A 14372-nucleotide genomic window follows, 5' to 3' on the forward strand; every position below is an offset into this window, starting at 1 on the left:
TAGCCATGGCCGGAGATCGACCCGCCACCGCCGGGAACGGACGCGCCCACGATGTCATGCGCATGCCGTGGGCGTCGCACACGCGCGCGCCACGGGCAGCGCAGAGCACATGTCGCCTCGCCGCTCGACGCCACCTCTGGCCCCCCTCTCAGCGCCGTTAGCTTCGCCGCCGCACCCTTTGCCCGCCAGACATGCTCCATGGCTCGTGCAAGCTTTGCCGCTGCCGGCATCATCGCCATTTCCTCTGCGCCCATGCCGCCAGAACTCGCCATTGCCAGCGCTCGCCAGGCCGTCCCCCACCTAGCCAGCAAGCGCGCTAGCACCGCCTTGACGTCGCCTACCTCACCCTGCCCTCGCCTACCCCTCTCCATCGCCGGAATCGCCGCGTCGCTGTCGCCCTCGCCGCAGACCCATAGTCACCTCACGCCCCTATAAAAGGAGAACCCCCGCGCCTCCAATCCTCACTTCCCTCGCCTCCTCTCATCTCCTTAAGCCTGCTCGAGCTCAGCCACCTCCCAATTTCAATCGTAGAGCGCCAATTGATCGCCGGAGTCCGCCGGAGCAGGAGCAGAAGAAGTCGTCGAATTCGTCTACCCCCGACGCTGCCGCGACCACCATTGGCATCCTCATCCTCGACAACGTCGTCCTGTACCTCGCCAACCCCTCGCCGGAGCCCCAGCTCGCCGCCGACCCCCTACCTCCGCCGCGGCAGCAACCCTCTCTCGTCAACGTAGACGATGCATGTAAGCCGCACGATCTCGTTCTGATCCTACGTCCCACGTTCACCCATACTGCTTCGGCGTTTAACACTCACTGACACGCGGGCCCCTCTGTCAGCTGGCCCGCAGCGCTAGCTGGGTTGGCCCAGTTCGTTTCCCTCATTCTGGCCCGTTAACCTTCCCGCGCAAGCCCAAGTGTTTGAATTCCAATTTTGGAAATTGAGTTAAAATTCCTTGCAGATGCTTTTTCAAAACTAAATAGTTTCAAATCTACCCAATCAAATTTGATGAATTTTATATTGTTGGAAAGCTTATGAAAAGCTCTATCCAACCCCACTGGTTGCACACCAAATTTCTTTGTAGAATAAATGTGACAAAAATAAGAAGTCAGAGCCTTTTACAACTTCAAAACAATTCTTAAAAATCAACCAATAGTGCTATTAAGTTGATTTCAACTCCAATAGCTCACATTTCACTTACACTAATTATTTATGAAAAAATATGGCCTGGTTACTGAAAGTGCATGGAGCCCCCATGTGTGGTTTTGGTAATTAATGACAATCCCTATGGACTAATGTTTGCATTAAGTTATATTTGTAGGAGTTGTCCATAGGCAATTCTTGAACCATATGTTGGCTTCAAGGTTGTAATAAGAATAATTTGATGAAGGATATCAAGTGTCAAGTATGTCTTGAAGATGAAGATGAAGTGAGCCCTCAAGTTACTTCAAGACATCAACATGATGAAGAATGAAGAATGAAGTGCAAGTTCAAGATGAGCCAACTCGAAGAGCTCATAAGCTTGAAGCTTGCCATGGAGAAATGAAGTGCAAGTTCAAGATGAGCCATCTCGAAGAGATCATTTGCTTGACTCTTTCTATCCATATGGTGATCATGGATATGTGAAGTTGCACCGAAGAAGAAGCTCTCCCATGGTGGTTTATGGGGGAGCAATCTACAAGACCTCGTTAAGCAAGCACACGCAAGAAAGGCGTTCCATCTTGTTGCGGTCAAGATCGTCATCATCGAGCTCAACTGGAATGCGCAAGTATAAGGTTTGCTCTTGATAGGGTTTCTTTCTCACCGGTCTCATAGTGTAGTTGGAGACCGGTTTATAGTTTAGTTGACGTACTATCAAGAGGGCTCTCGAGTGAGTAACTCGATCGTATCCTTCGGAGAGCTCAAACCTTTGCATCCTTGCATCATCTTTCTTGGTTGTTATTTGTTTCTTATCCATATGGTGTTTTAGAGCTTGTGCTTATTCTCATGACAAGCTCTAGTTCATCGAAAACGGATTCCGCATTAATCACTTGTTGCGTTTTCGATATTGGAGTTTTTCTCGGTTTCTCGTATTGAGAGGTTTCACTCTAAAATACATAGAAAAACCTACCCCACTTGTTCTTAAGCTTTTCACTCTTTGTGGGGTAGCTCTTGTCATCTTCTTTACAACAAAATTGGTTTCACCCAAATCCGAGTTTCCTAACTCAAGTTGTTGCATTTTCAAGGTTGGAGGTTTTACCGGCATGTCTTTTTTAGATAGGTCAAACCTTTCATCATTTATTTATATCCTACCTTACTGGAATATGATGGTTCCCTGCATGATCTTGTAGAGCTTGTTACTAGCTTTGAAACGAGTCCAAGATCATCAAAATCGGAGTCCGGATGCAAAAGTTATTCAAGTTTCCGTGAAGCCGTTTTTTGGCCGGAAGTTCCGGTGGCCGGAACTTCTGCCCTACTTCCGGTGAACTTCCGGAAATGACGAATCTGCACGCAGAAAACATACCGGGAGCATTCCGGGGGCGCCCTACTTCACCCGGAAGTTGGCCGGAACTTCCGGGAAGTTCCGTTTTTGACGAGTTTTGTGCATAACGGGCAGATTTCTCTTGCCCTATTTAAGAGGGTCTTCTTCCCCAAAGTTTCCCATCCGTTTGAGCTCGTTTTTGCCTCCATTGTTGACCTTCTTTGAGCTTGCTATCTCCCTCTCCCTCCCATGAATCTTGCATCTATTTGAGAGATAGATAGAGGAGATCTAGATCTACATCTTCACCAATCAAATCCCTCTCTTTGTGAGGGGAATCCACTAGATCTAGATCTTGGAGAAATTTTGTGTTCCTCCTCCTATTTGTTCTTCCTCTCTTATTCCCCCAATAGCTTTTGTAGCTTTGTTGGAATTTGAGAGAGAAGGACTTGAGCATCTTTGTGGTGTTCTTGCCATTGCATTTGGTGCATCGGTTTGAGTTCTCCACGGTGATTCGTGGAAGTGAAAGCAAGAAGGTTGTTACTCTTGGGTCTTTGGACCCTAGACGGCTTAGTAGCCTTTGTGGCATCTTTGTGGTGTTCTTCGGGACTCCGATTAAGTTGTGGAGATTCTTCAAGGGCAAGGCCTTTGTGGCATCTTAGTGGTGTTCTTGGGGACTCCAATTTAGTTGTGGAGATTCTTCAAGGGCAAGGCCTTTGTGGCAATTTGTTGGGAGCCTCCAATTAAGTTGTGGAGATAGCCCCAAGCTTTGTGCGGGTTCGGTAACCTCCCTAAGGTTACATAGTGGATAGAGGACATCCCTCTTGGTGGGAATTCTCGAGGAGAATACGGTGGCCCTCGTGCATTTGGAGTGACTTGTCCTCCACACCGCTCCAACAGAGAGTAGCACTCGCAAGAGTGTGAACTTCGGGCTACATCGTCGTCTCCCGCGTGCCTCGGTTATCTCTATACCCGAGCTCTTTTACTTATGCACTTTACCTTGTGATAGCCATCGTGCTTGAAGTTATATATATCTTGCTATCACATAAGTTGCTCGTATTGCTTAGCATAAGTTGTTGGTGCACATAGGTGAACCATAGTATATAGGCTTTGGGCTTGACAAAGTAAACACTAGTTTTATTCCGCATTTGTTAAGCCCATCTCGTAAAAGTTTATATCGCCTATTCACCCCCCCTCTAGGCGACATCCGTGTCCTTTCAATTGGTATCAGAGCAAGGTCTCTCATTCTTAGGCTTCACCGCCTTGAGAGTAAAGATGTCGGTTAGGGGATTAGCGCACAATAACTTGTTTATATTTGATGGCACAAATTATGATCTATGGAAAATTTATGTGCTTAAAATCTTACGGGGTATGTCCCCGGACATGGAGCGATTTCTTGGCATGGGTTTTTCTTCTCCTAAGGATCCTCAAAATTTATCTCTTGAGGAGGAGAAAAACTCTTGCCTCGATGCTCTTGCTTCTCATGTGTTTTCCATTGTTGTGAGCAATGTAGTTACTTAAATCAATCATGCCTTTTGGGAGCTCTCATGAATTATGGACAAAGCTTCAAGACAAATATGATGTGTCCAATATTATTAAGGATGATTGTATTGCTTCCACTTCCGGCCGTGATGAGTTCTCATCTTCATCCACTTCACCAATGTGTGGCAAGACACAAAGTAATGAAATGGTGAGTGGTGATGGAAATTGCAATGTCGGTATTGAGCTTACTATTGATGATCCTTCATCCATATCTCATTGCAATGGTTCATCTTTGGACTTAAACACATCTAGCACTAGAAATGATTTACATGCTTGTGTTGATAGTCCTTGCATATCATGTGTAAGTTGCTTGAATAAATCTAATGATGATATGCTTGCTTTGTCTTGTGTCCATGATAAAAATGCTTCTATTTCCTCTAGTTGTTGTGTGACTAACATTGTAGAGGAAACCAAAGATTCTATTGGTCAAGACAAGATCTTGAAAGGAGCCTTAAGTAACTCCTCATCTTTATCTCACGGTTCTCATATGTGCCTTATGGCCAAGGGTTCCACGGTATCTCCTACCATGGAACCTCATACTTCTCGTGGTGATAAGGATGAGGATGTTTATGAAGAAGATGATTGGGTTGTCTCTCTACGCGATAAGGGTAAGAGTGTATTCAAGGTTATTTGCAAAGATAAAATTGCTTGCTCTCACTTCTTTGAAATCTTGACTACCGCTATTGAGAGCCAAAAACTTATTTGGATGCATGAGAACACCATTGATAAAAAGGGTGCTCTTGAACGTGAGTACGCCAATGATGTGGCATATCTAAAGGATGAACTTGAAGAAGAACAAACCACCAAGGAAGCTCTTGAGGAAACCTTTGCTCTAGAATTGTCTAGAGAAAAGGAAAACCATGATAGAGCTCTTGAGGTGGCAAATGAACTAAAGCTAAAAAATGATAAGCTTGTGTTTGTTAATGCTAAACTCCTTGAGGATTTTGAGCAACTCAAAAAGGGCTCAAGGGTTATTGAGAGTGCGCTCACCAAACTCACCGAGTCGCATGAGCAACTTAAAGCTTCTTATCTAAAAGAGCATGACAAATTGCCTTCTCCCATTGCTATTAATAATGATGCGTGTGCTACTAACTCTACTTCTTGTGAAGCATCTATCTTGAAGGAGAATGTTGAGCTAAGGGCCCAACTTAAATTACTAACTAGCAATTATGAGAAATTGGAAGAAAATCATGGAAAGCTTTCTAGCTCCTATGAGGATCTTCTAGCCTCTCATGATAGGCTAAAGTTAGCTCATGAGGCTATAATATCTAAGGCAACACCTTGTGAGCCTCATGTGGGTACTAGCACTACTAGTCAAAATGTTATATTGCCATGTGCTAGTCCTAGTAATTCATCCACTCATAATATTGCTAAATATTGTGATGAATTATCTTCCTTGCCTTGTTGCTCTAACAATGAAGGTTCTACTTCCTCTAGTACTTGTGTTGTTACTAACCATGTAGAGGAAATCAAAGAGCTCAAGGCCCAAGTCTCTTCTTTGAAGAACGACTTGGTAAAGGGTCATGAAGGGAAATGCAAACTTGACAAGATGTTAAGTGTGCAACAATCCCCCAATGACAAGAGTGGACTTGGATTCAACTCCAACAACAAGAACAAGTCCAAGAACAACAAGATTAAGAAGGGCCAATTACAAGTCAAAGACCCGGCCAAGATTGTTTGCTTCAAGTGCAAAATTGAAGGGCATCATGTTAGATCTTGCCCTTTGAAGGAGAAGAAAAAAGGGAAGCGGCCTCAAGCTCAAACTCATATTCAACCTCAAGTTGAAGAAATGCCACTTCCCAAGAAGATTCAAGCCAATGCTCCCATTGTGGAGAAATCTAGTGAGAAGAAGGAGAAGAAAAGAACTTGCTACATATGCCGTGAGAAGGGCCACATCTCCTCTTTTTGCACTATTGGTACCTCATCCAACTCTATCACCATTGATGATGTTTATTCTCTTCGTAAGGATGAGGGTGGCAATGTGTTTGCCAAATTTGTTGGTGCTCAAAGTGGTGTCAAGAAAAGAACCATTTGGGTTGCCAAGCCTATTGTGACTAACCTCTTAGGACCCAACTTAGTTGGGGACCAACAATCCAAAACTTGATCAATAGGTGCTTTTTGGAGGGTATTGGAGACTTGGCTACATCATGAAGAATTAAGGGATCTTCATCATTTATATTATCTCAAGCCAAGTCTTGGTTATCTTGCTTCTATCATATGATCAATGTTCCTCCTTGCGGTAACATGTGCTCAACTCATTTATATTGAAAGTTACTCGCCCCTTTGCATGTGTTAGTTTTTGTTCCTAACATGTGTTTGTATATGTTGTGCTTCCTACTTGCTTTTCCTGAGAAATCAAGTCTATGCATGTTGGGTTGCACACCATGTATTAGTGTTTGTGTTAGAGCCACTTTGCATCTTGTTGTATCTTATATGGCTCTTATGAGCGATTAATGGACTATCCCATTTTGGGGGAGGGATATTCCTTTGGGAATTTCATGATCCTAACAATGTGTGTACATGAGGAATATCACTTAGAATTGATATTGCAAGATTATCTAGTCTCTATGTGGTACGTCGTATTCATGAGAGCACTTGGTTCAAAACCTCGACATGTCTTTTATGTCGATAGACACAAGAGGGAATATTATCCCCAAGACACCAGAAGCTGGGTATATGGCGACACAAGCCTTTATCCTTGCATCCAGGCCACCCCCAGGAGATCCAAGGGAGGCACTGTACAACATGGCAATGGCAGGAGTTGGAGCCATGGGAACGGCGTTTGCATCAACACCGCCCGAAGGAACAGCAAGGCAAAATAGTCCACGACCTGCGGCAGCAGCAGCAGCGACTCCCGAAGGAACAAGTGGAGCAAGAGACACGGCAGCACAAGCAAGGGTGGACAGAGCACGGCAAAGCAGAAGGGAACATCGGCGTTCCCCAGAATTAAACGACGAGGATATGTGCGGTTTGCCATGCTTCACGAGGAGAGTACGAAAAACTCGAGTCCCTTCGGGATTTAAGTTGCCTGATAACTTCAAGAAATTCGACGGCCTGCAAGATCTAGAGGATTGGCTAGTTGATTACCTCGAGACGGTGAAGCTAACTGGAGGGACCAGAGCAACAGCTATGCAAAGCATCCAGGTGCATCTAAGTGGAGCTGCGTGATCTTGGATCAAAAAGCTTCCTCCAGGATCCATCGACAGCTGGGATAGCTTCGAGGACATATTCGTCAAGAATTTCCGGTCCACCTGCAAAAAACCCGCATCGCTAGAGGAATTGCGGGCATATCGATAGAAGCCCGACGAATCAATGAGAAAATATATCCAGAGGTGGAATATCATCAAAAACTCAGCAGAGAATATATCTGACGAGAGAGCGATAGATGCGTGATGTCTACGCCCCCTCCTTTTCCTGTAGACAGTGTTGGGCCTCCAAGAGCAGAGGTTTGTAGAACAGCAACAAGTTTTCCCTTAAGTGGATCACCCAAGGTTTATCGAACTCAGGGAGGAAGAGGTCAAAGATATCCCTCTCATGCAACCCTGCAACCACAAAGCAAGAAGTCTCTTGTGTCCCCAACACACCTAATAGGTGCACTAGTTCGGCGAAGAGATAGTGAAATACAGGTGGTATGAATATATATGAGCAGTGGCAACGGCACCAGAAAAGTGCTTTGCCCAAGACAGTAAACAAGCAGTAGTAACGCAGCAGTAGTAACACAAGAAACAAAGAAACAAGCAACGATAGCAGTATTTAGGAACAAGGCCTAGGGATTAGACTTTCACTAGTGGACACTCTCAACTTTGATCACATAACAGAATAGATAAATGCATACTCTACACTCTTGTTGGATGATGAACACATTGCGTAGGATTACACGAACCCTCAATGCCGGAGTTAACAAGCTCCACAATTCAATGTTCATATTTAAATAACCTTAGAGTGCATGAAAGATCAATTCGACTAAACCAAGTACTAACATAGCATGCACACTGTCACCTTCATGCTATGTAGGAGGAATAATACACATCAATACTATCATAGCAATAGTTAACTTCATAATCTACAAGAGATCATAATCATAGCATAAACCAAGTACTAACACGGATGCACACACTGTCACCATTACACCGTGCAGGAGGAATAAAACTACTTTAATAACATTGCTAGAGTAGCACATAGATAAATTGTGATACAAAATACATTGCAATCATAAAGAGATATAAATAAGCACTTCACTATGCCATTCATAACAGTGAATAAGTATTCTGTGAAATATAGCCTAAGAGACCCACACGGTGCACACACTGTCACCTTTACACACGTGGGACAAGGAGTCTCCGGAGATCACATAAGTAAAATTCACTTGACTAGCATAACGACATCTAGATTACAAGTATCATCATATGAATCTCAATCATGTAAGGCAGCTCATGAGATTATTGTATTGAAGTACATAGGAGAGAGATGAACCACATAGCTACCGGTACAGCCCCGAGCCTCGATGGAGAACTACTCCCTCCTCATGGGAGCAGCAGCGGTGATGAAGATGGCGGTGGAGATGGCAGCGGTGTCGATGGAGAAGCCTTCCGGGGGCACTTCCCCGTTCCGGCAGCGTGCCGGAACAGAGACTCCTGTCCCCCAGATCTTGGCGTCGCGATGGCGGCGGCTCTGGAAGGTTTCTGTGGGTTTCGTCGAACGTATCAGGGTTTTCGCGACGGAGGCTTTAAATAGGCGAAGAGGTGGCGCCAGAGGGTCGAAGGGGTGCCCACACCATAGGGTGGCGCGGCCCCCCCCCCTGGCCGCGCCGGCCTAGGGTTTGGTGGGCCTGTGCCCCCTCCCTGGTGGCTCTCGGGTGTTCTGGATGCTTCCGGGCAAAATAGGAACCTGGGCGTTGATTTCGTCCAATTCCGAGAATATTTCGTTACTAGGATTTCTGAAACCAAAACAAAGCAGAAAACAGAACGGCACTTCGGCATCTTGTTAATAGGTTAGTTCCAGAAAATGCACAAATATGACATAAAGTGTGCATAAAACATGTAGATAACATCAATAATGTGGCATGGAACATAAGAAATTATCGATACGTCGGAGACGTATCAATGCGTTTGTCGCAGAAATCAGGCGAGGAGATTTTGTCGAGGATTTGGGGAGAACCAATCCAAAGACAGTATCGGCATTGATGGAGATAGCAAACAGGTGGGCAGATGGAGAAGATGTTGTTCACAACAAACAGCATAGGTCACCAGAGGAGAACCGTGGCCGAAATTATCAAAATAGGCGACGATTTCCTCGGCAGTACTCGGGTTATGATGCGCCTGGGCAAATTTCGGCTGGCTTCCGAGCAAGCGCTGGAGGAAACAATAGAGATGATTACCAGAGGAGTAACGAGCAACGAGGCGACAATAGAGATGACCCTCGAAACAACAGGCAAAACCCTGGGTCGAGGTTCCAGAGGCCTTTCGTGTCTCCCGAGGAGATGATGAACGGGTCGTGTCAAATGCATTTTTATCTTGACAACAACGGGAAAAGACAGTTGGGACACTTGCAGAAGGATTGCCGAAACTTTCAGGCAATGTTACGATGGGCCGGGCATGCCAATGCTCAGGCAGCACCCAGAAATCCTCAGGGGCCCAGGAGTGAAATTCACCTACCACCCCCTCCCGCAATTACGGACGATAATCGACACCAGCTTAGAATTGCGGCAGCACCTGCACCACCGCCTTACGTTGATCCCAATTCTAATGGAGCGGTCTCGATGATTCAGAAAGGTAGGCCATCCAATAGAGCTCAAAAAGTAATCTCGCGATAGGTGTTCATGGCAGAGAAGATGCCTCCACCAACAGTCGAGTATCTTAATTGGTCAGGGCAAGATATTGGCTTCACAATAGCGGATCATCCACAGCAAGTTCCTCGACCAGGGCAATCAGCACTTATCTTACCAAAGAAGAATTGGCAGGATTCGACGTATCTCGAGTGTTCATAGACGGCGGCAGCAGTTTAAATCTTATGTATGCAGATACATTAAGGAAGATGAACATATCCCTAGCAAATCTAAAACCTACGGACACACGATTCCACGGCATTACACCAGAGAAGCCAAGTTATCCGCTGGGGAAGATTAATCTTGATGTTCAGTTTGGCACCCGAGAAAATTACAGAATAGAGAAGCTGGAATTTGAAGTCGTGGATTTCCCATCACAATACCACGCTTTGTTGGGACGACCAGCATATGCTAGGTTTATGGCGGTACCACATTACACGTACTTGTTGTGGAGGATGCCTGGGCATAAGGGATCAATCACAGTCAAAGGAAGTTTTGCGCTAGCAGATAAGTGTGATAAGGATTTTCATCGACTGTCAGAAACTTTCGGAATGCAAGCAGAATATATGGCGTCAAGACTCACGACTGACTATGATGTGCTGCCAGATGTAGGGAGGCCAAACAAAGAATCAACTTTCAACACTGAGAAAAATTCCAAGGAGGTGCAGATTCACCCGACAGACCCGAAGAAAACGACGTCCATCGCAAAAGATATGGACCTCGCATAGGAAAGCGCGCTCGTCGAGTTCCTCCGTGAGAACTGGAAAATCTTCGCATGGTGTCCAGCTGACATGCCAGGAGTACCCAGGGAACTTGCTGAGCACCACCTAAACTTGGATCCACTAGCGAGACCAATCAAACAACCTTTGCGGCGTTTTTCGGAGCCAAACCGCAAAGCTATGCTGTCAGAAATAGATCGACTAAGAGAAGCTGGTTTTATAAAAGAGCTGCATACAGAGGCTACTTGGGTAGCAAATCCGGTGTTGGTGCCGAAGAAAAACACTAAAGTCCTTCGCATGTGCGTCGATTTTACGTGTCTCAATAAACATTGTCCAAAGGATCACTTTCCCCTCCCGAGGATCGATCAAATCATCGACTCCACGGCAGGATGTGAACGTCTTTCCTTCTTGGATGCATACTCTGGTTATAACCAGATCAGATTGAAAGAAGATGATGAGGTCAAAACAGCGTTCATCACGCCTTATGGCGTCTTTTGCTACAGAAGAATGCCTTTTGGCCTGAAAAACGCGGGAGCAACATACTAGAGGATGATGCAAAAGTGTCTGGCGACACAAATTGGGAAAAACGTACAAGTGTACATCGACGATGTCGTCATAACATCAAAGAAGGGAACGACGCTAATCGAGGATCTGAAGGAAACTTTAGACAACCTTGACAAATTCTGCCTCAAGTTGAACCCGACGAAGTGCTCCTTTGGCGTCCCCGCAGGAGAACTTCTTGGTTTTCTAGTTTCAGCGAGAGGGATTGAGGCAAATCCCGAAAAAATCTAAGCGATCGTAACCATGAGGAAGCCAACAAAGTTAAAGGAAATACAGCAGTTAACTGGGCGAGTCGCAGCTTTAAGCAGATTTGTCGCCAGGCTGGGAGAATAAGCATTACCGTTCTATGCTTTAATCAAGCAAGGGGAGAAATTCCAGTGGAACGAAGAGGCCGATAGAGCTTTCGAGGATCTGAAGCGCACAATTTCGACACCACCAATCCTGGTGGCGCCGAAAGAGAAGGAACCTCTCCTGCTATACATCGCAGCCACACCCAGGTGGTTAGCACGGTGTTAGTCGTTGAAAGAGAAGAAGAAGGAAAACTCCATGGAGTGCAAAGGCCGGTATATTTCATTAGTGAAGTTTTATCTCCTTCAAAACAGCGGTACCCGCAGTACCAGAAATTAGCATATGGAGTATTCACGACAGCAAGAAAATTGCGCCACTATTTTTCGGCACACCCGATCATAGTGGTCAATGAAGCACCTCTATCACATATACTGAATAATCCAGAAGCTACAGGACGTGTCTCCCTTTGGGGAATAGAACTCTCCCCTCGGGACATCACGTATGAAAAAAGAAAAGCAATCAAGTCGCAAATTCTGCCAGATTTCATTGCAGAGTGGATGGAGCTACAAAATACAGGACCCCCAGATTTATCGAGAACCTGGACCATGAACTTCGATGGATCCAAGAGAATAGAAGGAGCTGGTGCAGGGGTGATACTCATATCACCCGAAGGCGACAAATTAAAGTACGTCTTACGGATGACGTTCCCGAACGCATCTAACAATGAAGCAGAATATGAAACCCTTATACACAGGATGAAGATGGCAAAAGCTTGCGGCGCAACTCGACTAAAAATCTTCGGCGACTCACAATTGGTAGCTCAGCAGGTTATGAACCAATGTGATGCAGTCAACGACAGTATGGTGGCATACAAGGAGGTATACAACGAACTCGAGAAGCTGTTTGATGGATGCGAAGTAAATCACATCAGTAGGCTGAGCAACGATGAAGCCGATGTTCTTGCAAACATCGGGTCGCAGTGCCTTGCAATACCGCCAGGAGTGTTTTGGGAAGAAATAGCTGAGAGATCCACAAAGCCAAAGAAGACGCAGAAGAAAACAAAGGAAGAGAAAACTTCGACACCGCTCAAAGAAGCTGCGGATGACGAAGAGGACCAAGAGCTGGTGATGATGGTAGAAGTTCCATGGACGCAAGCGTACATATCGTATATCCTAAGGAAAGAAATACCCGAAGATCCAGTTGAAGCAAGGCGAGTTATTCGATGATCCAAAGCCTTCACAGTGGTCAAAGGGGAGTTATACAAACGAAGTATTTCAGGCGTGCTACAGAGGTGCGTTACACCCGAAGAAGGAAGAATCATCCTAAAGGACGTGCACAAAGGAATATGTGGTCACCACGCGAGCAGTCGAGCTATTGCCGCCAAAGTTTTTCGGGCAGGATTTTACTGGTTGTCAACAATTGAGGATGCAAAAGAGATAGTACGAACCTGCGACGCGTGCCAAAGATTTGCCGCAAGACCCCACTCTCCGGCGGCAGAGCTGATGCCAATACCATTGTCTTGGCCGTTTGCCCAATGGGGACTCGATATGGTGGGAAAATTGCATAAAGCTTCGCCAGGAGGATACGAGTACATGTTGGTCGCTGTCGATAAGTTCACCAAGTGGATAGAAGCAAAGCCGATAAATTCACCAGATGGAGAATCAGCAGTCAAATTCGTGAAAGGCATCGTCTTTCGATTTGGAGTACCTCACAGCATCGTCACAGACAATGGCAGTAACTTTACGTCCAAGGAATTCAAGGAGTACTGCGCAGAAGTAGGCATTAAATTGCACTTTGCGTCAGTTGGGCACCCGCAAACCAATGGCCAAGTCGAGAAAGCCAATGGCATCATCTGCAACGGTATCAAAAAGCGCCTGCTAGGACCGCTTGAAAAGGCTCGACATACCTGGCCAGAAGAATTGCCAAGTGTTTTGTGGAGCATCCGAACAACACCAAATACGGCGACACAAGAAACTCCGTTCTTCCTTGTCCACGGAGCTGAGGCAGTACTACCAATTGAGATAGAGCATGATTCTCCAAGAGTGACAGAGTATGACGAGGAAACTTCAAGAAAAGCTTTGGAGGACGACGTAGATGCACTCGATGAAGCTCGAGATGAAGTACTCTCACGAGTTACTAAGTACCAACAGGATCTCAAGAACTACCATAGTCGACGATTAAGGCCAAGATCTTTCCAGGTCGGAGATTTGGTCTTACGGTTAAACCAAAAAAGTACTGAAAAGCTCGAGTCGCCGTGGCTAGGCCCTTACGTCATCACAGAAGTAATCGAAGGAGGTGCATACAGGATCAAGGACAAGAAGACAGGGGTTCCCGAGAAAAACCCCTGGAACGTGGCGCAGCTCAGGCGATTCTACGCCTGGAGTCGAAATATAGTCCTACTCTGTAAAAATACAATGTACTGAAACGCCCGCGAGTTTTCAGACGCACTCTTTTCCTTTTCAGGGCACCGAGTGGGGCTGGAAAGGTTTTTAATGAGGCGGGCTCGCGGTGCTGCAATATAATAAAAATAGTGAAGATATACTTCTTGTTCTTCGACATGCTCGGGGGCTAAATGCCTTCAAGATTACAAAATATACACAATATAGACGAACTAGACTTACAAAAATATTTCGCCCTGGTACAAAATACCTCGCCAAATATAAAATTGGGGCCCATAAATATAGTATACTCGTTCAAATTCTATTGCTTTGGTTTGAAACCTCGCAACAAAAATATAGAACGTCGCCACCAAGACACTCGAGGGCTCATAATCCATCGACAGCAAAAAATATATATTCTCGCAACAAAGAAAAATCCTCGGGATAACAAAATAGTATAAGCTCCACGCAAAGGCTCGGGGGCTTCACTGTAGGATAACGTTGCATAGAAAACAAAAAATTTCCTACCGCGAACACGCAATCCAAGCCAAGATGCAATCTAGAAGACGGTAGCAACGAGGGGTTTATCGAGTCTCACCCTTGA

The sequence above is a fragment of the Lolium perenne genome, chromosome 7 (assembly GCF_019359855.2).
Source record: "Lolium perenne isolate Kyuss_39 chromosome 7, Kyuss_2.0, whole genome shotgun sequence".
Classification (NCBI taxonomy): Eukaryota; Viridiplantae; Streptophyta; class Magnoliopsida; order Poales; family Poaceae; genus Lolium; species Lolium perenne.